This window comes from Pristis pectinata, chromosome 4 (genome assembly GCF_009764475.1).
Source record: "Pristis pectinata isolate sPriPec2 chromosome 4, sPriPec2.1.pri, whole genome shotgun sequence".
Lineage (NCBI taxonomy): Eukaryota > Metazoa > Chordata > Chondrichthyes > Rhinopristiformes > Pristidae > Pristis > Pristis pectinata.
This window is the reverse complement of record NC_067408.1, coordinates 116,291,017-116,316,731: the sequence shown is the minus strand read 5'-3', so window position 1 is coordinate 116,316,731 and position 25,715 is coordinate 116,291,017. Positions and strand designations below refer to the sequence as shown.

At 46.3% G+C, this 25,715-nt stretch overlaps 1 protein-coding gene across 1 annotated transcript in view; it reads left to right on the top strand.

Moving 5' to 3' along the window:
• Nucleotides 1-25,715, top strand: part of robo2 (roundabout, axon guidance receptor, homolog 2 (Drosophila)) — a 1,057,792-nt gene that overhangs the window by 662,669 nt on the left and 369,408 nt on the right. The gene's annotated exons all lie outside the window — the stretch shown is intronic.

The following is a 25,715-nucleotide window of genomic DNA, read 5'->3' as shown; positions in this document are numbered from 1 at the left end:
GCAGTCATTCAGCTGGGAATGGCGCATCAAAGGTGGGTCCATCCTCTCACCCGCTTTCCCACTGCTTACTGGATAACAGTTGCCAATATCACCACACACCATCCCCCCACTCCATCCTCACCCCATCCCATACCAGATGGGTCCCAAGTCTCATTGTACTGCCTCCTACTGGCAATTCTAGAATGTGCAGTTCTACAGTGCCTTTCATGATCTCAGAGCCAAGTGAAATGATTTCGTCAGTTTACTCTTTGAAGACCAGTCACTCTTGTAATGTAAGGAATACGTACACAGAAAGATCCCAGGTGTTAATGACCAGGCAATCTGCTCAGTTGGAACCAGAGCCTCCATGATTAAGTGGACAGTGATTAACCTTGTATTTATCCAGCCATTAATTCCCTGCTGTTTGGATTGTCAGTGATTTGCAGTGTCTCTATTGAAAAAGGATAAAGGCACAAAGTGAACCTGAATATTTCTGGTTCAAATCCATCTCCACAGGTTTTCCAGGAGGGTCTTTCAGATGAGATATAAACCCAAGGCCCTGTTTGCTTTTTCACGAGGATATAAAAAATCCCACAGCACAATGTCAAAGCAGCACAAAGGAAATCTCCCAGGAAGTCCCTGCCAATATTTATCCTCCAACCAATATCACAAACACCTTAACTAGTTGCTTATCTCGTTGCTGTTTGTGGAGACTTGCTGTGCTATTTAGTTTGCCTTATTTCAACATTGTCCCATTAACAAGAGTTCAGAAATGCTCTGTGGGCCACGAGCCTCTGTGGGATGCTTTAGTATGGTCTTAGGCGCTATATCAAGGAAGTCTTCCTTTGCTGTCGACCAGCATCCTTTTCGATTACCAACTTGGCCTTCCCTTTCTGTCTGATCTTCTCCAGCCTCATAACCCACCACAATTTCTTCACGCCTACACTTCTGGTCTCTTGGGCCTCCCTGGTGGCCATCCCTTCAGCTTCTGAAGTCCTGAGCTCTGGGAGTGATGGTGTTGCAGTGGTTAAATGGCCAGAGCAGTAATCCATAGACCTGCACTGGTAATCCAGACCACCACGGCAGCTGCAGAATTTTTCAGCTAGTTAACAAAAAAAAACTCGTCACTAGTAACGGTGACCATAAGACTATTAGACTATCATAAAACCCATCTAGTTCACTAAGTCTTTCAGGAAAACTGCCATCCTTACCCAGTCTGGACTCCAGACCCACCAACGTGGTTGGTTCTGAAATGTCCCCAACAAGTTTAAGGCCAGATGGGAATAGGCAATGATGCCTAGATCCCCCCAAATAATGAACACATAAGACCATAAGGTATACGAGCAGAAGTAGGCCATTTGGCCCTTCGAGCCTGCTCCATCATTCAATCATCACTGATTTTTTTCTCAACCCCATTCTCCTGCCTTCTCCCTGTAACCTTTAACCCCCTTACCAATTAAGAACTCATCAATCTCTGCCTTAAGTACACCCAGTGACTTGTCCTCCACAACCCTCTGTGGCAACGAATTCCACAGATTCACCACCCTCTGGCTGAAGAAATTCCTCCTCGTCTCAGTTCTAAAGAGACGTCTCTTTATCCTGAGGCTGTATTCTCAGATCCAAGACTCTCCTACTAATGGAAACATCCTCTCCACGTCCACTCTATCTGGGCCTTACAATATTCTGAAGACAGACAGACAGTCCCAACCTGAACTAAGGGGCAGTCATTTAAAACTGGAACTGTCTTCTCAGAGAGGGTGGTAAATCTCTAGAATCCCAGAAGATTTTAATGGATTGGGGAATTGAGGTCTACAGGGATCTGGCACAGGGGAGGAGTTGGGGCCTGGGGCAGATTAGCCATGATTATGTTGAATAGCAGTGCAGGCTTGAGGGGCCGAGTGGCCTACTCCTGCCCCCATTTTCTTGTGTTCTAAGCCTCTCCAAGTTTAAATGCTGACAGAGTTCTCGGTCACCAGTCCTAATATTTAATTGTGTACCTCAGGCTCAACTTCTCCAAGTGCTTTGCTCAGAATCAGATTTATTATCACTGACTTACATGACGTGAAATTTGTTGTTTTGTGGCAGCAGTACAGTGCAAAGACATAAAATTACTATAAATTACAAAATAAATAAATATTGCAAAAAAAGGAATAACGAGGTAGTGTTCATGGGTTCATGGACCGTTCAGAAATCTGATGACAGAGGGGAAGAAGCTGTTCCTGAATCGTTGAGTGTGGGTCTTCAGGCTCCTGTACCTCCTCCCCGATAGTAGTAAAGAGAAGAGGACATGTCCCGAGTGGTGAGGGTCCTTAATGATGGATGCGGCCTTCTTCAGGCACCACCTCTTGAAGATGTCCTCCATGGTGGGGAGGGTTGTGCCTGTGATGAAGCTGGCTGCGTCTACAACCCTCTGCAGCCTCTTGCGATTCTGTGCATTGGAGCCTTCATACCAGGTGGTGATGCAACCAATCAGAATGCTCTCCGCCGTACATCCATAGACATTTGCAAGAGCCTTTGGTAACATACCAAATCTCCTCAAACTCCTAACTGTACTAAGGTTACCTTACCAATATGTGCATTTGCTCTGGGTGTTGCTAAGTAAATTGGTGGTGTTGCTTTAACCCTTCTGTTTCAGCTGGCCTTCATGAGTCTCTGCTAATGAGGATGATGTCTGTGTGCTATTGATTAAACAAAGGCAGGATCCAGTTTCTAATGGACACTGATTGCTCACAGATATTCAGTCAAAGGTCAGTCAATTCCTTCATCGATATTTATCCAAAATGCCTCAGGTTCAGTTTACATAAGATAAGATATCTTTATTAGACACTTGTACATCAAAACATACAGTGAAATGCATCTTTTGTGCAGAGTGTTCTGGGGGCAGCCTGCAAGTGTCGCCACGGTTCCGGCGCCAACACTGCATGCCCACGACCTCCTAATCCGTATGTCTTTGGAATGTGGGAGGAAACCGGAGCGCCCGGAGGAAACCCACTCAGACACTGGCAGAACGTACAAACTCCTTACAGACAGCGGCCGGAATTGAACCCGGGTCGGATTGAGAATTACGGAGGATTGAGAAGTTGTTCACAACTGTTGCTCTCCATCTTCAGTCTCGCCAGTCAGGGAGCACTGTAGAAACGTCCATGGTATCAGAAGATAGACGCAACAAGTCCAGCAGTATCCATGGAGAGAGAAGCAGAATGAATGGGCTTTGGGTCACTGGCTCTTCATCAGAATTGGGTGAAATTAGAGATAAGATAAATTTAAGATGTGGAGAAAGGTGGAAGGGCGGCAGAAAACGTAAGGAAAGTTTTGTGGTGGGAAGGTATGAATGAGGCAAAAGTGGGAGATGGAAAGCTGGGGTAGAGGGACAAGTAAAGAAAGAGCAGGTAGATCTAGAGGAGATGGAGATGGGAGAAGTTGAGTTGTAAAATTGTTGGACTCTGTTGAGTCTGAGAGGCCGCGATGTACCCGGTCAGAAGTTAAGGTGCAGTTCCTCATTCTTATGTTGAGTTTTGTTGGAACTGTTATTGGTTGAGGAGAGGTAATGGGAGAGAGATTTAACGTGACAGGCCAGGATCCTCCTTACAGACTGAATGTAGATTTTCCACAAAGTTGTCACCCAGTATGTGTTTGGTGTTCCATTGGAAGTGAATTGATATTGTGGCAATGAATGCAATATACTCAAATGAAAATACAGTAAATGCTTGAGTCCCTGGACAGCAAGAAGGCAGGAGGTAAATAAGCAAGTGAGACACCTGCCTCCCACAATCGCCACCATGGTTTCCTTGTTGGCAGCCTCTCTCATCACTGAATAAGCAGAGTAGGAGATCAAGCCCCACTCTAGGAAGGACATAATTGCACTCTGCTCCATCCGCCGTAACAGCCAGGATCTCAGGGTGGCGAGCCATTTTAATTATACTTCCCGTTCCCTCACTGACATGTCTATCCACGGCCTCCTCTATTGCCAAGTTGAAGCTAGACGCAGACTAGAGGAACAACATCTCATATTCCATCTTGGCAGTCTCCAACCTGACGGCATCAACATTGCTTTCTCTAACTTCCACTAACCACTCCCCTCTGTTTCCGCCCCCCCCCCCTTTGGTTTTCCCTTATCCGTCTGGCCCCTTTACCTCTTCTCTTTCCCCTCCCCCAATCCTCACGACCTGCCCCTCACCCCCACCTTCCTTCCTCTGGTTCCTCACCTCCTTCCCTTTATTCCATGGTCCACTGTCCTCTCCTATCAGGTTCCATCTTCTTCAGCCCTTTGTCACTTCCACCCATCACCTCCCAGCTTCTCGCATCATTCCCACTTCATCCGCTCCCCCCCCCCCACCTACCTTCTCCCTCTCCCCTGGACTCACCTGTCACCCTCCAGCTTGTGCTCCTCCCCCTCCCCCACCCTTTATTCTGGCTTCTCCCCTCTTCCTTTCCAGTCCTGATGAAGGGTCTCGGCCTGAGACGTCGACTGTTTATTTCCCTCCATGGGTGCTGCCTGACCCGCTGAGTTCCTCCAGCAATTTTTCTTTGTGTTCTTTGTATCTCTGCACTGTTGGAGGTCCCATCTCTCACCTGATCTCATCTGACCCACCTGCTCTCTCGGCCAATGTCCTCAGTGTAGTCTGCTCCTCACCGCATCACATCGCCCTCACTGACTCTCAGTGGTAAATCAGTGGGCCTTTCGACTCCTGAGATCTCTGCCGCAGCTGAGAATTATCAGAGTGCACTTAGTCCGGTGAACCTGCTTCCCTCCCACGCCCTGTCACACCAGGGAGGAGGAGGTCAGAGGCAAGGGAACTCCAGGGTTAGACTGGTGGGTTGGGGGAGGAAGAAGAGCAGAACTGAAACCATTCACATGTAAACAGTTCTCTTAATGCGAGGATGTAGCTGGGGAAAGCCATCTGGCTAACATAGCACAGACATCATGTGATAACAAATTAATGAGCAGCTCATTAGTGAAGTCACCAAGGTTTGTACATGGGAACAAGTCTGGAGACCATCGGGCTCTTCCCCCCCCCCCCCCCCCCCCCCCCCCAGTGGAGACTTCAGCAGTAGTGGGCATGGTCTTGAATAACAGTTCAGGACGGAGATGAGAAAGAATTTCTTCACACAGAAAGTTGTGGGTTTTCCCAATCTCTGGGAGCCGTGGATAATTTGTCACTGAGTGCGCTCACAGATCAACGGACATCGAGGGAATTGGAGGGAAGGAAAAGTGGGCAGGATCAGCCAGGATATCATTGCATGGCCTACCCCTGCTCCTGCCCCTTTCAACTGCAGCCTGGGCTCTCTATTGGAAAGCTCCCTGCCTCCATGTGTCCAATACAACATGTCAGGTTCCTATGCCACCCCCCACAACTCTCTCCTCACTCCCACTGGCTGTTTAATGCGAGCACTCGTATTTATATTGCACCTTTCATAACCTCAGTAAAACCCCCACTTGCCAAATGGCCCACTTACTGAAGAGAAGGCTCTGCTGGACGGGCAAGTCCCCAGGTTACAATAGGGTTCAGTACTTGACAGCTGTTTATAACCCGAACTGTTCGTGAGTTGGAAATGTACAATGACAGTGGGTAGGAGAGGATCGCAGAAACAGTGGTGACAGGAGACCGAGCAGGCGCGGGAAGAGTGGCCGCCAGCCGGTCTCACTGACCCAGTGAGTGAGTCTGCTCAGCGCTCCCGGCTCTCCTCCGCTCCACCCAGTGGCCCAGGGGAGGGGGAGAGAAGGCACACAGAGATAAGGTATCTTTATTAGTCGCATGTACATCGAAACACACAGTGAAATGCATCTTTTACGTAGAGTGTTCTGGGGGCAGCCCGCAAGTGTCGCCACGCTTCCGGCGCTAACTTAGCATGCCCACAACTTCCTAACCCGTACGTCTTTGGAATGTGGGAGGAAACCGGAGCACCCGGAGGAAACCCATGCAGACACGGGGAGAACGTACAAACTCCTTCGACAGCAGTGGGAATTGAACCTGGGTCGCTGGCGCTTAATAGCGTTATGCTAACTGTTACACTACCGTGCTGCCCGACAGAAGATCCCTGCAGCCCCGCAGCAGCCGGTAAATCCATTCCCGTCCATCCCACCAACCCCCCAAACACCGCTGGTATGTATGGAGTGTCCTTAGGTTGGGTGTTCGTAACCTGGGGAGGATCTGTAATTGGTATTGGTATTGGTAGTGGTTTATTATTGTCACAGGCACCGAAGTACAGTGAAAAACTTATTTTGCATACTGAATGTACAGGTCAATTCATTACACAGTGCAGTTACATTGAGTTAGTACAGAGTGCATTGAGGTAGTACAGGTAAAAACAATAACAGTACAGAGTAAAGTGTCACAGCTACAGAGAAAGCGCAGTGCAATAACGTGCAAGGTCAATAAATCGTGAGGTCATAGTCCATCTCATCGTCTAAGGGAACCGTTCAATAGTCTTATCACAGTGGGATAATGTAGGAAACACAGCAACAAATTTGCACACTGCAAGGTTCCACGAATAGCTATAAATGTTGTGAGTTCAAGGTCCACACTGGCGATGTGTACACAAAAGTCCACCCTGATGCCACAGTGCCCTGGCCTTTGAACCGACAGGTGAATGTAATAGATCCCACGCATTCTTGTAAAGGGAACAGAAGGTTGTCCTCCACAGTACAGGAGCCTCGACCGATCACTCCGCCAATGTCACTCGAGCAAACAACTGATCTGAAGCTTTCGCCTTGCCGTTTACTGGATCTCGCCGTGCGCAAACTGGCTGCCACCTTTCCCGCATTCCAACAGTGGCTGCAACTCAACAGGATTGTTAAAGTGCAGAAGAAAGGTATTGGATGGAAGTTCAGCCAGGTGGACGAGAGTGTTGGTGGAGGGATCTCTGTTAGAGGGAGCTCTAATGCCTTTCTGATGAGGGAAGGATGTGTATAAGCACTGGACATCCATAGTGACCATACAGTACCTCATAAAGCCCTTTGAGGCCACAAAATTGAATATCTTTCACTTTCAGGGTGAGTCACCCCTTGTTAGTAGGTCGGTCTCACCCTTTCACAGTCTCAACATTTAAAAGATGCTCACACAGGTACATGGACAGGAAAGGTTTAGAGGCATGTGGGCCAAACACAGGCAAGTGCAAGCAGCTTAGATGGGCATCTTGGTCAGCATGGATGAGTTAGGCCGAAGGGCCTGCTTCCATGCTCTACGACTCTCTTTCCAAAACTGCGCTCACCTCCATCGCCAACCACCCCCTCAGCCCCAAGGACCAAAAAAGGGGCATTAAGATATGGCAAGGAAAGCGATTAAAGATCTGTTGAGCACAGCACTTTTTGACTAATTGCTTGAATCCAGTGCTTATTTTGTGGGGCATGGGTTAAACCAGTAACTGGCAGCAGTCTTCTGTAAATACTTTATTACCTCAGTTAAGTTTAGCACCTGCCACTCCATCTTCTTTATGGATTCATAAATGTCCTCAGGATATTGGCTACATTGGATAAAAAATAGAAAGTGGTTTTAATTATCCTTCCTGGGCTTAATTCATGCAAGTTTATTGAGGGTAAGATAGCATTTATGTTATTGGCGTCGTAAGGCCTTTACTTAATTCAGCAAGGGCTGACAATTTATGTTTTTCATTTTCTGTTAACAGCCCCTTCAGGAGGGTGACACTTTCCTTGGAATATTACTCTGGGTTTAGACGAAAGAAAATTGTCACATTAGAACAAAACCTTTTTACCAGGAATCCTGCCTGTGATTTATCTGCACAATTAGGGAGCAGGAGAGGGGAGGTGGCATTCCTTTCATATTTTGAAGCTCTGTTGTCTCCTGCTCATCCTCCCCCTCTCAGGCATCATTCCACTGGGTGTACGGAGGGCCCAGCCATCAGTGAGCGTTCAACTAAAGTGGTAAGTTGGTTAAGTTACTGTCCCAACATGATCCAAAAGACACAAGTTCAAATCCCGCTGTGGAATTTAATTTCAAGTAATTAAATACTTTGTTTTTCAAAAAGCTACTTGTTTGTTGTAAAAACACATCTGGTTCACTAATGTCCTTGAGGGGAGGAAATTTGCCATCCTTACCCATTCTAGTTTCTATGTGACTCCAGACACTCCTGAACTGGGGCCACAGTGCACTTAGTTAAGTCACCAAATTTACCGTCGTGTGTACTTGTACGGTGAGGTACAGGTACAATGAAAAACTTGCTTGCAGCAGCATCGCAGGCACGTAGGTACAGACAATGCACAAAACATGTTATACATAAATTATACAAGACAGTGAAGTGAGAGGGAAAAAAGACTGTGCAAAAACAATACCTTGGTGCACGGTAGTGTAGTGGTTAGCATAACGCTATTACAGCACCAGCGACCCGGGTTCAATTCCAGCCGCTGTCTGTAAAGAGCTTGTACGTTTTCCCCGTGTCTGCGTGGGTTTCCTCCGGGTGCTTCGGTTTCCTCCCATATTCCAAAGACGTATGGGTTAAGAAGTTGTGGGCATGCTATGTTGGTGCCGGAAGCGTGGCGACACTTGCGGGCTGCCCCCAGAACACTCTACACAAAAAGATGTATTTCAGTGTGTGTTTCGATGTACATGCGACTAATAAAGATACCTTATCTTAAAAACATAGAGACAAGTCCATGGTAGTGCAAGAGGTGTTGCGAATCCAGGGGGATTCAGAGCTCAGGATACAGGCCGCTGAAGGCACTGGTGGTGGAGCGGTAGACGATGTAAATGCCCACGAGGCTGGGGTTGGACGAGGTTACAGAAGGAGAGAGGGGTAAGGTCATTGCTGAAGAAGGAGGTCTCCAAGCACCTAACCGGCAAAGGAGCATTTCTGAAGTTGTAATCTTGGAATCTGATCACAACAATATCCCACAGATTGCAGTGAGGTATCTGAAAGGGAGGATGAGCTTTAAGTCAGAGTTCTCCTGGATCTTGACAGTGACTTTAAAACTGCACAGCCACCTCCTTTATTCCCAGATGTTCTCACCCTCTGTCCGGCCGAGAACATAGAGCCCTTCTCAAGACTATTTCAACTCAACCGTAACCAGTTGCCAATCTCTCCTGTTTGCTCTGCCTCGTTCCCTCCCTCCCGCAGTCTATTAAAGTTGCTTAAGAGATTATCTGAGGACAATTCAATGATCGGTCAGTAATTCATTATTTGCCCTGCCAGTGTTTACCAGTCAAGGGGACGAGGTAAACATTTGCCTTGTCAAAGGTGATAGGTCTTTGTGAAGTGCTTGGAACGTACTCCCTGGGGAATTTGACAATGATCCCTACTGACTCCTCCCCTCTGGATCAGAAGCCTTGTGGAGAGATCTGGGACCTGTAAACAGAAACAAAAGCCTGGGAGCTGTAACTCCAGCAAGTGCTTCCTCCTTCGCCATTACTGATACGTAGTAAAGAATAAAACGATTACACACTACCCTTGGAAATTTCCAATATGTTTAAGAAATTTGAAAGTAAAAATAGAAAATACTGAAAAAAAACAGCATCCTGACCCGCTGAATGTTTCAAGCAGTTTACAAAATTTTATTTCATATTTCCAGCATCTACAGTTTTTTTGGTATTTAAATATTTAAGAAACTTTAACGATGTTGGAATGCTGAAGCTAGGAAGGCCAATTTTCACACAGAGCCCCGACAGCATCAGTGCGATAATGAACAGGTAACCGATTTTGTCAGACAAAGCTCCTGTGAAACATTCTGTCAGGGGACGGAGTGCAGTGTATCTAAGTTTGCTGATGACACTAAATTGCATGGAAAAGCAAATTGTGCAGAGGATGCGGAGAGTCCGCAGAGAGGTATAGAAAGGTTATGTGAGTGGGCAAGGGTCTGGTAGATGGAATACAATGTTGGTAACTGCGAGGTCATCCATTTTGGAAGGGAAAATAGAAGATCAGATTATTATTTAAATGATGAAAGATTGCAGCATGCTGTTGTGCAGAGGGACTCGGGAGGGCTTGTGCATGAATCGCAAAAGGTTGGTTTGCAGGTGCAACAGTTTATCAAGAAGGCAAATGGAATGTTGGCCTTCATTGCTGGAGGGATTGTATTTAAGAGCAAGGAGGTTATGCTGCAACTGTACAGGGTACTGGTGAGGCTGCACCTGGAGTACTGCGTGCAGTTCTGGTCTCCTTACTTGAGGAAAGATATACTGGCTTTGGAGGTGGTGCAGAGGAGGTTCACCAGGTTGATTCCAGAGATGAGGGGGTTAGCCTATGAGGAGAGATTGAGTCGCCTAGGACTATACTCGCTGGAATTCAGAAGAATGAGAGGGGATCTTATAGAAACATATAAAATTATGAAAGGGATAGATAAGATAGAGGCAGGAAGGTTGTTTCCACTGGAAGGTGAGACTGGAACTAGGGGGCATAGCCTCAAGATTCGGGGGAATAGATTTAGGACAGAGATGAGGAGAAACTGCTTTTCCCAGAGAGTAGTGAACCTGTGGAATTCTCTGCCCAGGGAAGCAGTAGAGGCTACCTCATTGAATATATTTAAGACATAGTTAGATAGATTTTTGCATAGTAGAGGAATTAAGGGTTATGGGGAAAAGGCAGGTAGGTGGATCTGAGTCCACAGCCAGATCAGCCATGATCTTATTGAATGGCAGAGCAGGCTCGACGGGCCAGATGGCCTCCTCCTGCTCCTATTTCTTATGTTCTTATGTTCTCACTATGTCAGAGTTGCTCTGTAAATGTAGGTTGTTTTTGTCTCCACTTGCTCGGGCACCCACAGGACTGCATAACAGAGACTTACAGAACAAAAAGTGCCCCTGTCCAGTGCTGAGCCATACTGAATGAGGTGGTGTTAGCAAAGGGCAGGGAGCAGTAGCTCTACTCATTATCTAGTGTGTTTTGTGCTGCTTTTCAGAGGGAGAAAAAAATCATATCAGAATCAGGTTTATTATCATCGACATATGTCGTGAAAGTTGTTGTTTTGTGGCAGCAGTACAGTGCAAGACATAAAGACAAAAAATTACTATAAGTTACAAAAATAAATAAATAGTGCAAAAGAGGAATAACGAGGTATGTTCATGGGTTCATGGACCATTCAGAATTCTGATGGTGGAGAGGAATTAGCTGTTCCTGAAACACTGAGTGTGGGTCTTCAGGCTCCTGTACCTCCTCCCCGATGGTAGTAACGTGAAGAGGGCATGTCCTAGGTGGTGAGGATCTTTGGTGATGGATGCTGCCTTTTCGAGGCACCATCTCTTGAAGATGTCCTCGATGGTGGGGAGGGTTGTGCCCGTGATGGAGCTGGCTGAGTATACAACCCTCTGCAGCCTCTTTTGATCCTGCACATTGGAGCCTCCGTACCAGGGGGTGATGCAACCAGTCAGAATGCTCTCCACCGTACATCTGTAGAAATTTGCAAGGGTCTTTGGTGATGTACCAAATCTCCTCATCCAGCATATAGAGTCATACAACAGGCCTTTTGGCCCAACTGCTCCATGCCAACCAAGATTACTCTCTAAGCTGGTCCCATTTGCCCACATTTAGTCCATCTCCCTCTAAATCTTTCCTATCCAAGTCCCTTTTAAATGTTGTTAACATACCTGCCTCAACCACTTCCTCTGGCAGCTCGTTCCATATACTGGGTGAAAAAGTTGCCCCTCAGGTTTCTATTAAATCTCTCCCCTCTCACATTAAACCTATGCCCTCTAGTTCTTGATTCCCCAACCCTGGGAAAAAGACTGTGTGCATTCACCCTATCTATGCCCCTCATGATTTTATACACAAATGAATAAGGAATAACAGACAGACACACAGAATAAACTGAATTAGGACAAGATTGAGGAAGAGAGAAAATGAGACAGTGGGTGTAAGAGAGAGACAGGGAGATGTAGTGATGGGAGGATAGGGAGAGGAACTAAAAGGGTTAGACAGAAAGACGGAAAGATAAAGAAAGGGAGAGCAGTAGAGGTGGGGAGAGAGACGGAGTGAGTAATTAAAGATGGAGAGTGAAAGATATATGTAGAAAGGTAAGAAGAACAGGATAGTGAAAGGGACAGAGAGTGGACCCCACGACCAAGCATATCTTCCCCTCCCCACCCCTTTCTGCAAAGCTCAAACTGGAGGAACAGCGCCTCATTTTCCATCTTGGAACCTTGCAGCCTAACGGAATGAACATTGAATTCTCCCACTTTAAGTAAGCCCCACAACGTCCCCCCCCCAACACACCCCCTCTAGACCATGCCTCTTCTGCCCTCTCCTAGCCTATTTCTCTTTTTTTCTACCCCCCTTTTTTCCTCCTTACCTTTGACCCATCCCCCGGTGGATCTGCTCTCCCCTCCTCCCCCGTACCTGCCCATCACCATCTCTTACCTGCATCTACCTATCACCACCTTTTGCCCACCCCGCCTCCCCTCTTTTGTCCACCTATCACTGCTCTGCTTTTCCCTCTTATATATCGGGCTTCCCCCTTTTCCTATCTTCAGTCCCGAAGAAGGGTCCTGACCCGAAACGTTGACCGCCTGCTTTTCTCCACGGACGCTGCCTGGCCTGCTGAGTTCCTCCAGCGTCGTCGTGTTTCTCATCTAGTGAAAGGGACATTTAGCTATGCGATATCTAGAGTGAAAGATAAGGATGGAAAGATAGAGAGATGGAGACAAAAAAGAATATACTGAAGGAGCAAAAAAACGAACAGTTGGAGGAACTTAGCGGGTCAGGCAGAATCTGCAGAGGGAAATGGGCAGTCGACGTTTCGGGTCCCCATTACCCTGTTCCTTTCCCCTCCTCCTTTCCCCTCCTCCTTTCCCCTCCTCCACCTACTCCATCTACCCTCCCCACCTCCTTATTTGGTTCCATGCTCCACCTTCCTCCTATCGTAGTCCACCAGCTGCGGCCCTCCGTCGCCTCCACCTCTCACCTCCCAGCCTCTGTCACTTCCCTCCTCCATCTGGCTCTCACCCCCCTCACCTGGACCCACCCATCACCTGCCGGCTCTTGCTCCACCCCTTCCCCTCACCTCTTTATACTGGCTTTTCCCCCTCTTATCTTTCAGTCCAGATGAAGGGTCTCGACCCAAAGAATCTACTGTCCATTTCCCTCCGCAGATGCTGCCCGACCCACTGAGTTCCTCCAGCAGTTTGTTTGTTGCTCCAGGTTCCAGCATCTGCAGTTTCTTATGTCTCCAGTACAGTGGGGGAGATAGTTAAATGTACGTATAATGCGTATAGATACATAGAAGTAAGAAGGATGAAGGAATAAAAGACAGGGAGAAAGAGAGCAAAACAATCCGATACAGAGAGGGAGCCTTCTTATGTCAGTCTGAGATGGGATTTAGCGGGCTGTGTTGTCAGTGTTGATTTGACAGGGGGACTGCTTATCACCTGTCCACACACCTGTGCTGAGTGTGATTGTTGCTTCACGGAGCTTCTCTGTTGACTGCAGGGCTGACACAAAGCAGCCAGAGCCCCTCGTTCCGGGGAGCAGGATGGCAGCGTGCCGTCTATCAGAGGCATGGTACACGGAATTCCTTCTCTCTAATCCAGCAGAACAAAGCAGCAGAAATGGCTTATCAGTGGAGCCAATAAACGACCATCTCAGCAGTTCCAGACAAATTGTTTTGTTTTCAACTACTGCTTCCAGTCTCTACTTGAAGGGCTTTTTAGAATTTGAAATCCCCCAGTCACCATCGCTCTCCTGCCTGTCCCTGTGAATGTATGTCTGGTTATTAACCTTCTTGCCACTGGAATCTATTTTATCAAAGTCCATCATTTTGAACACCTCAGCTCAATCCCCCCTTAACATTTCTGCTTAGAGGAAAATAACTCTAAATTCTCCAATCCCTCTACCTGATGTGTCTCCATTTCATTCCTTCATGAGAGGTGGGCATCACTGGCAAGGCCAACACTAATTGTCCAAACTTAACTTACCACTAAAGTGGGTGGCTTGGTATTGGTATTGGTTTATTATTGTCACTTGTACCGAGGTACAGTGAAAAACTTGCCTTGCATACCGATCATACAGGTTAATTCATTACACAGTGCAGTTACATTGGGTTAGCACAGAGTGCATTGAGGTAGTACAGGTAAAAACAATAACAGTACAGAGTAAAGTGTCACAGCTACAGAGAAAGTGCAGTGCAATAAGGTGCAAGGTCACAACAAGGTAGATCGTGAGGTCATAGTTCATCGTATAAGGGAACCGTTCAATAGTCTTATCACAGTGGGGTAGAAGCTGTCCTTAAGTCTGGTGGTACGTGCCCTCAGGCTCTTGTATCTTCCACCTGATGGAAGAAGAGAGAAGAGAGAATGTCCCGGGTGGGTGGGGTCTTTGATTATGCTGGCTGCTTCACCAAGACAGTGAGAGGTAAAGACTATTCCAGGGGGCAGGGGATAGTCCAACACATTGGCGGGTCTGGATCAGATAGAGGCCACACTGGGGAAAGGCGGCGAACCACCTTGAATCACCAAGGCGTGGAAGTCCATCGACCGAATGCAGGTAAATTGAATGAGTGCAATGGTCAGCATGGGCTTGGTGGACTGAAGGGCCTGCTTCTGTGCTGTGTGATTCTGTGAGTCCATGACTTCTCTGAAGGGCATCAGTGAACCAGCTAGGATTTATGACAGTCCATTAGGTTCAGGGTCACCATAACTAATTTGCCTTATTGTGGTATCATCGAATCGTACAGCAGAGAAATGGGCCCTTTCAGCCACCCTTGTCCCTGCTGACCGTGATGACTGTCTACTCTGATCCCATTTGCCTGCATTAGGTCTGTATCCCTGTAAATCTTTCCCATGTAAGGACCTATCCAGGTGCCTTTTAAACATTGTAATTTATTTACTTATAAGATATTTCTTTCTTTATTAGTCACATGTACATCGAAACACACAGTGAAATGCATCTTTTGTGTAGTGTGTTCTGGGGGCAGCCCGCAAGTGTCGCCACGCTTCCGGCGCCGACATAGCATGCCCACAACTTCCTAACCTGTACGTCTTTGGAATGTGGGAGGAAACCAGAGCACCCGGAGGAAACCCATGCAGACACGGGGAGAACGTACAAACTCCTTAAAGACAGCGGCCGGAATTGAACCCGGGTCGCTGGCGCTGTAAAGCGTTACGCTAACTGCTATGCTACTGTGCCGCCTGTATTTTGTATCTGCCTCTTCCCCCTCCTTAAACAGCTCATTCCAGATAACCACCACACTTTGTGGGAAAAAAAATTACTCAACAGATCTCCTTTAAATGCTTCCCCTCTCACCTTAAACCTATGCCCTCTAGTCCTGGACTCCCCTAACCTGGAAGAAAGACATGACGATGCATCTTATCTATGCCCCTCGTAACTTTGAAAACCTCTTTTAAGGTCACACTTCACCTTCCTATGATTTAGTGAGAGTAAATTGAGCCTATCCAATCCTTCCTTATAACTACAGCATCCATTCCAGGCAACATCCCAGTGAATCTCTTCTGCACTCTCTCTATTGCTATCACATCCTTCCTGGAGTGCGGTGCCCAGAAGTGTACACAGCACTCCAAATGTGGTCTAACCAATGTTTTGTTTGGCTGCATAAACTTGGAATCTCTTCTCTTTCATTTCTGCCTAATGCCCTTTAGAAAGTCCCAGATGAATCTGCTTCCACCAACCTTCAAGCAGTGAACTCCTTGCTACATTCAAGTGTCTTTCCTCGTGTTGCTCCTGTTCTTTTTGTCCATCACAGTCTGCCTCTCTCTACCCTTTGAGGATTGGATAGATATAAAATATACCACAGGCCGATTTCAAGGGAGAGCAGAGAGTTCTCACAAGTGCCCAAGGGTGAAGTATATCCCTCAAGTGACAGCTTGTCTGTCTTTTACAATGACCACACTTTCATGGTACATGAAGCTCTGAAAGAGGTAGCTGAAGAGGTGTGAAGCTCTTTGAAGTTTCAAATGGTGCTAAATTGGTAAATTAGTTTATTATTGTCACATCAGAATCAGGTTTATTATCACTGACATATGTCGTGAGATTTGTTGTTTTGCGTCAGCAGTACAGTGCAAGACATAAAGACATAAAAGTTACTATAAGTTACAAAAATAAATACGTAGTGCAAAAGAGGAATACCGAGGTACAGTGAAAAACTTTGTTTCGCATGCCATCCAGACAGATCATTTCATTACAACCATGCATTGAGGTAGTACAAGGGAAAACAATAACAGAATGCAGAATAGTGTTACAGTTACAGAGAAAGTGCAGTGCAGGCAGACAATAAGGTGCAAAGTGATAATGAGGTAGATTGTGAGGTCAAGAGTCCATCTTATCTTACTAGGAGACCGTTCAATAGTCTTATAACAACAAGATAGAAGATGGCCTTGAGCTTGGTGGTACATGCTTTCAGGCTTTTGTATCTTCTGCTTGATGGGGCCATAAGACCATAGAGTAGCAGAATTAGGTCATTCAGCCCATTGAGTCTGCTCTGCCATTCGATCATGGCTGATTTATTTTTCCCTCTCAACTCCATTCTCCTGCCTTCTCCCCGTAATCTTTGACGCCCTTACTAATCAAGAACCTATCAACCTTCACTTTAAATATACCCAATGACTTGGCCTCCACAGCCGTCTGTGGCAACGAATTCCACAGATTCACCACCCTCTGGCTAAAGAAATTCCTCATTATCTCTGTTCTAAAGGGATGTCCTTCTATTCTGAGGCTGTGCCCTCTGGTCCTAGACTCTCCCACTACTGGAATCATCCTCTCCACGTCCACCCTATCCAGGCCTTTCAATATTCAACAGGTTTCAATGAGATCCCCCCTCATCCTCCTAACTCCAGCGAGTACAGGCCCAGAACCACCAAACGATCCTCTTACCCTTTCATCCCAGGATCATTCTCATAAAGCTCCTCTGGACCTTCTCCAATGCCAGGACATCCTTCCTTGGATATGGGGCCCAGAACTGCTCACAATGCTGCAAATGTGGTCTGACCAACACCTATAAAGCCTCAGCATTACATCCTTACTTTTATATTCTAGTCCTCGGGAAATGAATGCCAACATTGCATTTTCCTTCCTTACTATGGACTCAACCTGCAAGTGAACCTTTAGGGAATCCTGCACTAGGACTCCCAGGTCCCTTTGCACCTCCAATTTCTGAATTCTCTCCCGATTTAGAAAATAAATCTACGCCTTTATTCCTTCTACCAAAGTACATGACCGTACACTTCCCTACGCTGTATTCCATCTGCTACTTCTGCTTCCCCAACACCACCTGCCCCTCCACCTGTCTTTGTATCATCCGCAAACTTGGCCACAAAGCCATCAATTCTGTCATCCAAATCATTAACATATAACGTGAAAAGTAGCGGACCCAACACTGACCCCTGCGGAACACCACTAGTCACAGGCAGCCAACCAGAAAAGGCCCCCTTTATTCCCACTCTTTGCCTTCTGCCAGTCAGCCAATCTTCTATCCATGCTGGTACCTTTCCTGTAATACCATGGGCTCCTATCTTGTTTAGCAGCCTCATGTGCGGCACCTTGTCAAAGGCCTTCTGAAAATCCAAAGAAACAACATCCGCTGGCTCTCCTTTGTCTATCCTGCCTGTTACTTCCTCAAAGAATTCCAACAGATTTTTCAGGGAAGATCTCCCCTTAAAGAAAAAATGCTGACTTCGGCCTATTTTATCATGTGCTTTCAAGCACCCTGAAGCCTCATCCTTAATAATGGACTCTTAACATCTTACCAAGCACTGAAGTCAGGCTAACTGGCCGATAATTCCCTGTCTTTTGCCTCCCTCCCTTCTTAAAGAGTGGAGTGGCATTTGCCGTTTTCCAGTCCTCTAGAACCATTCCTGACTCTCGTGATTCTTGAAAGATCACTACTAATGCCTCCACAATCTCTTCAGCTACCTCTTTCAGGATCCTGGGGTGTAGTCCATCTGGTCCAGGTGACTTATCCACCTTCAGACCTTTCAGCTCCCAAGCATCTTCTCCTTAGTAATGGTGACTGCACTTACTTCTGCTCCCTGACTCTCGAATTTCTTGGAGGATTGCTTGTGTCTTCCACAGTGAAGCCTGCCACAAAATACTTACTCAGTTCGTCTGCCATTTCTTTGTTCCCCATTACTACCTCTCCAGCATCATTTTCCAGTGGTCCGATGTCCACTCTTGCCTCTCTTTTACTTATACATCTGAGAAAAGCTTTTGGTATCCTCCTTTGTATTATCAGCTAACTTACCTTCATATTTCATCTAGTCTCCCCATATTGCTTTTTTTGTTGCCTTCTGTTGGTTTATAAAAGCTTCCCAATCCTCTGGCTTCCCCCTAATTTTTGCAATATTGTGTGCCCTCTCCTTTGCTTTTATTGTGTCTTTGACTTCCCTTTCAGCCACGATTGCCTCATCCTCCCTTTAGAACAGCTCCAACCCGACAGCATCAATATCGATTTCTCTAACCACTCCCCCCGTTTCCCCCCACTTTATTTTCCCTTATTCCTCTGGCCCCTTCACCCCTTCTCTTTCCCCTCCCCTGCCCTCACTCACACCTTCCTCCCTCAGGTTCCCTACCTCCTTCCCTTTATTCCATGGTCACTGTCCTCTCCAATCAGATTCCTTCTTGTACAGCCCTTTGCCTCTTCCACTTATCACGTCCCAACTTCTTACATCATTCCTACTTCCCTCACCCCCCAACCTACCTCCTCCCATCACCTGGATTCACCTGTCACCTGCCAGCTCATGGTCTTTGCCCCTTCCCCACCCTTTTATTCTGGCTTTGACCCTCTTTCTTTCCAGTCCTGATGAAGGGTCTCGGCCTGAAACGTCGACTGTACGTTTCCCTCCATAGGTGCTGCCTGACCTGCTGAGTTCCTCAAGCATCTTGTGTGTGTTGCTTCAGATTGCTTCTTCTGTGGGATGAACTGATCCTGTGTCTTCCAAATTATTCCCAGAAACTCCTGCCATTGCTGCTCTACCGTCATCCCTGCTAGGGTCCCCTTCCAAACAACTCTGGCCAGCTCCTCTGTCATGCCTCTGTAGTTACCTTTACTCAACTGTAATATCAATACATCTGATTTCAGCTTCTCCCTCTCAAACTGCAGGGTGAATTCTATCAGATTATGATCACTGCCTCCCAAGGGTTCATTTACCTTAAGCTCCCTAATCAAATCTGGTTCATTGCACAAAACCAAATCCAGAATTGCCTTTTCCCTAGTGAGCTTGACCGCAAGGGGGAAGGGAGGAGAAGAGGGAATGTCTGGGGTGAGTGGCGTCTTTGATTATGCTGGCTGCTTTACCAAGCCAGTGAGAAGTATTGACAAGAGTCCATGGAGGGGAGGCTGGTTTCCATGATGCGCTGAGCTATGTCCACAACTCTCTGCAGTTTCTTGCAGTCCTGGGCAGAGCAGTTGCTGTACTAAGTGGTGATACATCTGGATCAGATGCTTTCTGTGGTGCACCGATAAAAATTGGTGAGGGTCAACAGGGACAAGCCAACTTACTTTAGTCTCCCGAGGAAGTAGAGGTGCTGGTGTGCACTTTCTTGGCTGTGACATCTGCGTGGTTGGATCAAGATTGGCTGTTGGTGACAGGAAAGTAATATAGGCTACTGGAAGCCCTTTCTTCATTGCACAGTTCCAATACTCCTGCTCACAGACGTACAACGGAGGTGAGGAGAGAGGTGGGAAAGACCAACGGAGAGGTTGGGGTGTGTCAATGGGAATTTGTTCCATTGCCTGTCTCTTTGCTTCTGGTAATTCCAGTCAGGATCAAGCACAGCCTGGCAGCCGGAGAGGCTTTGCAATTAACAGGAGGAGCAGACATTAGCAGTCAACAGACTGCACTACTGGTCATTAGCTGGAGTTTACAATTCCAAACTGCAGATAATGTTCTTCCTGCAGCCAGTCGCACAGCCCATTTATAATCCTGTCCGTTGTAGCAGTGGAAACAGCTGCACCGGGCTATTTCCAGCACAGATTATTGCTGTACTTCTTAATTAAGAGGAAGCTGTTCCCTTGGTAAGTGATTTTCTATTGTGTATCTGTTGAGGAGTTCTTGGCAAGGTTACAGTGAGCAGGCTGGGCAAGCTTCAGCCCTTGGCTTTTATCACCGGTAATTTTCCTCATTTTGATTTCTTCTTGTCATTTAGAATTCACCCCATTCATTACAGGAACACTTTAAGGCATAACAGAATCCCGATGATAAAAGACATTGACTGTTTCTTGTCGTAATTATGAGCCTTTGTTCCCCGTACACAAGTGACAGACTGTGTGCTTCTTTGTCCGTGTTTGCATGTGTGTCTGTGTGTGTCTATATATGTATGTGACTGTGTGTTATGTGGGGGTGGGTGCGAGAAAGAGTGTGTGTTTACATGAAGAGTGTGTGCTTGCTTGAGTGCAAGTGCTTGTGGGAGTGTATGTGTGTGTGATTGTGCATGTTTGTGTGTACATGTCATGTGTGTGTGTGTGTGTGCGCGCGCATGTGTGTATGTATCTGTGTGCATGTGCGAGTGACAACATGCATGAGGGTAGGTATGTACATGTATGGGTAAGTGTGTATGTTTGTGTGATGTTCTGAGTGTGTACATGTGTGTGTCCACATGTGTGTGTGTGTGTGTGTGTGTGTGTGTGTGTGTGTGTGTGTATCCACACACAGTCAGTCAGCTGCACAGAGCATATCACTTCATTTGCATGCCCAATACCACACTCCTGAAACAGACACTCTGATGAAAGGATTATGGAAAAGTTTCAAGGATGTTCTCAAAGCCTGTTAGACAGAAAGCAACAACTCCTCCGACTCCTGGGAGAAGCAGCTTTTGTAGTGGGATTGAAAACCTGAAGGCCATACACTGGGAGCACACAGACCTGTGGAAGGGAGCACATCACCTCACAAACCTCCCACCCACCTGCACCGTCTGTGAAAGAGTCGCTGGTTCATCAGTCACCCACAACACTGGAGTGGAAATCAGTCAGCATCAATGCCAAGAGACTGCCTCAGAAGAAGGAGGGTGTGTATCTGAAAGTGTTTATCTGTGTGTGTGTGTGTGTGTGTGTGTGTGTGTGTGTGTGTTTATGTGCATGTGTTTAGGTCAGATGATGTAACAGTGTTCTTCTGCAGGCCTCCCAGTGTCCATTGAGTCCACAGAGCTCTGTAGATCTTCCTCAATACATTAGTCTGTGCAGAGGCAGCCAAGCTCAGACCAGACGATAAGATAAGATTTCTTTATTAGTCACATGTACATCGAAACACGCAGTGAAATGCATCTTTTGCGTAGAGTCTTCTGGGCGCAGCCCGCAAATGTCGCCACGCTTCCGGTGCCAACATAACACGCCCACAACTTCCTAACCCGTACGTCCTTGGAATGTGAGAGCTCTCCAGTTGTCTGTGGGGCAGAAATATTAGTGAGAATGCATGCTGGAAATATTTAGTGAGTGCATGGTTAGGTTCAACTCAGGAAATCTAGGATCATGCATAGGTTGGCTGGATTTGATTTTTATTAATAAACATTGATAGTTATTGATTTCACATTTTTTTGGTAACTTTCAGTATTTTTTCTTGTGAACATAGTGCCATTGCAAATGAACACAATGAATTAAGGCAGGTATGATTTATTGATCAATGCATCTTTACTTTTTATATTTTGACAGGTGATTATGCAAAGCTTCAAAAGTTGTTCTGTCATTGATAAATTAAGATTAATTTTGTGCTGTCCTGAAATTGGCAGAGATCAATATAAATATCTAAAAATAAACATTGATTTTATTTGAAATTATTAAAATAAAAATAACATAAAATTCTGGCACGTCCTGCTTAGATTGGGTATAAAACTTGTCCAAGCAGTCTCATTGCTATCAGTGGCTCTCTCCAATTACGTAAACTATGGACAGTTTTAGTGCTAATTAAGGAGCAATGTTATACCTTACAGTTATTGATAAGAACAGGAGAAAAGATGTCTCTAAGACAAGGTCCTATCAATGTAAACCAGTCATTCATGACTCCAGCAGACAGTCCAAAAGCGACTTTAGCCAGGGGAATGTGGCACTCGCCCCTTCACCGTGGGTTTGTGGGGAACGGCAGAGATGAGTTGAAGGGAAGGCTGTATAAATGTACAATGACAAGAAAAGAATTAAGATGTATTGATCAGCAAGGAGGAGGATCATGTGGAATATGACTATGGACAAGATGGGCAGAATGGTATGTTTTTGCATAAACTTACACAATAACTTCAAGTTATTATTGATGATAACCTGGATGATGTTGGTGATTTGGAAAACCCATGTTCAAGAAATGTGGGAGAGAGGAAGTGGGAAGCCTAGAACATCGTCCAGCATCAGGTATCAGGAAATTGTTGGATCCATCATGAAGAAAATGATAACACAGCACTTGGATAGTTATAACATAATTAGGATGAGTCAGCATGAAATATGTTCCTTTGAGACTGTAACTAGGAGGGTAGATAAGGGGGGACCAATAGATGCAGTATATTGGCATTATCGAAACAGCTGGATGAAATGTGGCATAAATAAAATCTCTTGGGGTTGGGCAGGATTTAATAGCCCAGATGGGGGATTGGTTAAAGGACACAGAATATATGCATAATCATGTATGTCATTTTCATGTTGGCTGACAGTTACCAGTGAGGTGTCTTAGATTAGCATTGGATCCTCAACTATGAATAAATACCGAGCAAATGCATCTGAAATTATTGCTGATTCAGGAATAGGCAGGAAATTGAGCAATGAGGACTGAGCTAGGGAGACATTTCTTCACTTACAGACTGAATTCTCTCCTGTAGAAGGTTGTAGACACTCAGTATATTCAAGACAAATTCTTGGGATCCAGCGGAACAAGGATTAAGAGGACTGGATGGAACCAATGGGGAACAGCAATGATTTGACTAAATGGGAAATGTGCTGGAGTGATTCATTCATCTGCTCTTTCTTAGATTTCTTACATTTTTAAGCTGCTGGGTTTAAAAATCCCAATGATGACTACGTCTTCCAGTTATAGAGTCACAGAACGATACAGCACAGATACAGGCCCTTCAATGCTGACTACATTGTCCACCTAGCTGGTCCCAATCTCTTGCATTCGGCCCATATCTCTCTAAGCCCCGCCCCTCCATGTACCTATCCAAGTGCTTCATAAATGACACTGTTGTACCTGCCTTACCCACTTCCCCTGGCAGCTCGTTCCATATACTCACCACCCTCTGCGTGAAAAGGTTGCCCCTCAGGTCCCTTTTAAATCTTTCCCTCCCACCCTAAACCTATGCCCCCTAGTTTTGGACTCCCCTACCCTGGGGTAAATACTGTTACCGTCCACTTTATCCATGCTTCTCATAATTTTAAATATTTCTATAAGGTTGCCCCTCATTCTCCTATGTTCCAAGGAATAAGGACCTAGCCTGGGCAACCTCTCCTTTTAACCAAGACCCTCTAATCCTGGCAACATCCTCCTAGAGAGGAGGTTGCAATCTCTGCAACAGCTCGATTTCTGTTCCCTCAGCCTCTCTTTGTCAGACAGCATACACTCGCCAACAACCGGAGGGTTGTCTGGGTCTGAAGTGAGATGGTCCGAGGTGAAGTGTCGTCTCACTGTGTGTCTGCCGAACATTTCAAAGTGAAAACCTTAGTGTGCTTTCAACTCATTCACCCAGTGGAGAGGGCCTCTGATAAACAACAGAATTCCTCGCAGGGACTTTGGCAGATTCATGTTTAGACAAGAGGAGGCAATGCTCTTTAAAACTGGCCAACCACAACAAAATACCACTTAAAAAAATGTTCGCAGGATTATGTATAAAAGAGGCACCTAATTTGTAGTTGGTTAACCTGGTTGCTATGAATGCCAGCTCGCTCCATGGAATTGGACTGAATGTCTAGCACAGAAATAGACCATTCGGCTCTCTGCTCCTTGTTTCCGTCCTCCTTCCATCTCTCTCTATTCCCAGCCGCCAATCACTTTACCCCTTTATTCCTTTCGTACTTCTGTGTTTATCTGACTGCTTTCTGTGGTTCACCTGTGGGTCCTAGGTCCCCACTCAACTCACTCGAAGGAGAAAGGGAATTTCTCTTGAATGCCTGACAGAACAGCGACCAACTTTTGCAAAAACTACCTGCTGGAGGAACTCCACAGGTCGAGCAGGATCTGTGGGGGCAAAGGAATTGTCGACGTTTCGGGTTGAAACCCTGCATCAGGACTGAGAGGGAAGATAGTCAGTGTACTCAGTAGATGCTCAGTATATTCAAGATAGATAGCCAGTGCACTGACTATCTTCTCTCTCCACTCTCAGTCCCCTTGCAGGGTCTCAACCTGAAAAGTGGACAATTCATTTCTCCCCACAGGTGCTGCTCGACCCTCTGAGTTCCTCCTGCAGTTTGTATTTTGCTCCAGATTCCAACATTTGCTTGTGTCAGCAACCAACTTATATCGATGATCTCTGGTTTTAGTCTCCCTTACAAGGGGTGGTTCCTTCACCACATCTTCCCCTATCAAAGCATTCTGTAAGAAGAAGGACTTTCATCAGGTGTCTCCTCTGACCTCTCCCTTCCAAACTGCTCAGTTGTCACTGGTACCTTCAACCTGTTCTGGAATTATCCTTGTAAATCTACATGTTTTCTGATTTTCTAATGCCTGGTTTTGGAGACCAGAACTGAACACAGTATTCCCAATACTTGTGCAAGCATTTGGCATAATTACACTGCAGATGGGACTAGCTTAGATGGGCACCTTGGCTGGCATGGATGAGTTGGGCCAAAGGGCCTGTTTCTGTGCTGTATTACTCTATGACTCTGTGTGGTGTGGGTGGCTGTGTTTGCAGGCAAGCTTAGGTCAAGAATGTGACGAGACTGGGTCCCAGAGCAGAGAAGAGAGGCTGAGGATGTAGTGAGGACCTCTTACCTTCTGTTCCCCCACTCTCTACTGCTCCCTTCACCCAGAGGTGGGGAGCTTTCCCAGGAGGGTAGGAAGAGCCCAGGGAAGGCAGATGATGGAGCGATTGGCAGGCTCAGTGTGTGATAAATGCCTTTCCGACATCAGGCTGACGAGCCAATCCTTCATCATTAATTCAGTCCATTACAAGGTGGCTGGCTTGCATTGATTCCAGTGTGTGGGCATCATCTGCTGTTAAAAGGGTATGATCAGCTGCTGGTGATGGCTAACAGTCACAGTCAAAGCATGGCCAGTCAGCTTGCTTAATGTGGGAACACCAGGCATGGGGTAGGTCACTTAAACACCTGTCTCTCCTCACAATGGAAAGTGGAGAGCTCACTCCATTCAATAACCATTGTAATGACAGTAAGTGCGCTACCTGCGAATGAATTACATTCCCGAAACCTGTTCAGAAGTTGGTTTGTTCACAGATCAAAACACATTCATAATGTCAATGTCATGTTCGCTAACAGAAGTGGTAAGAAGAAATATTCTGGTGTAAATATCTGTAATAGTGTGATAAACTTAATAAGGCAAAACATGGAATATATTAACAGGCACCTCCACCGTCACCAGCTGAGCTCTAGACACCCCCAGCTCCAAATAGTTTCAGCACACATACACACACACACACACACACACACACACACACACACGCACACGCACACACGCATACACACAAATTTTCTTTCTCTTTCTCATTCTTCCCCCCCCTCTCTCTCCTTCTCCCAGTGTCTTCCTGTCTCTTCTCTCTTTCCTCTCTCTCTCCCCTCTCTCCTTCCTATCTCTTTCTCTCTTCCCTCTCTCCCTCTCCCTCCCCTCTCCCTTGCTCTCTCTCCTTCTCTCTCCTCCCTCATTCTCTCTCCCCACTCACTCCCTCTCCCCTCTCCGCTGGTCACCGAGCAAAGTTGGCCGAAC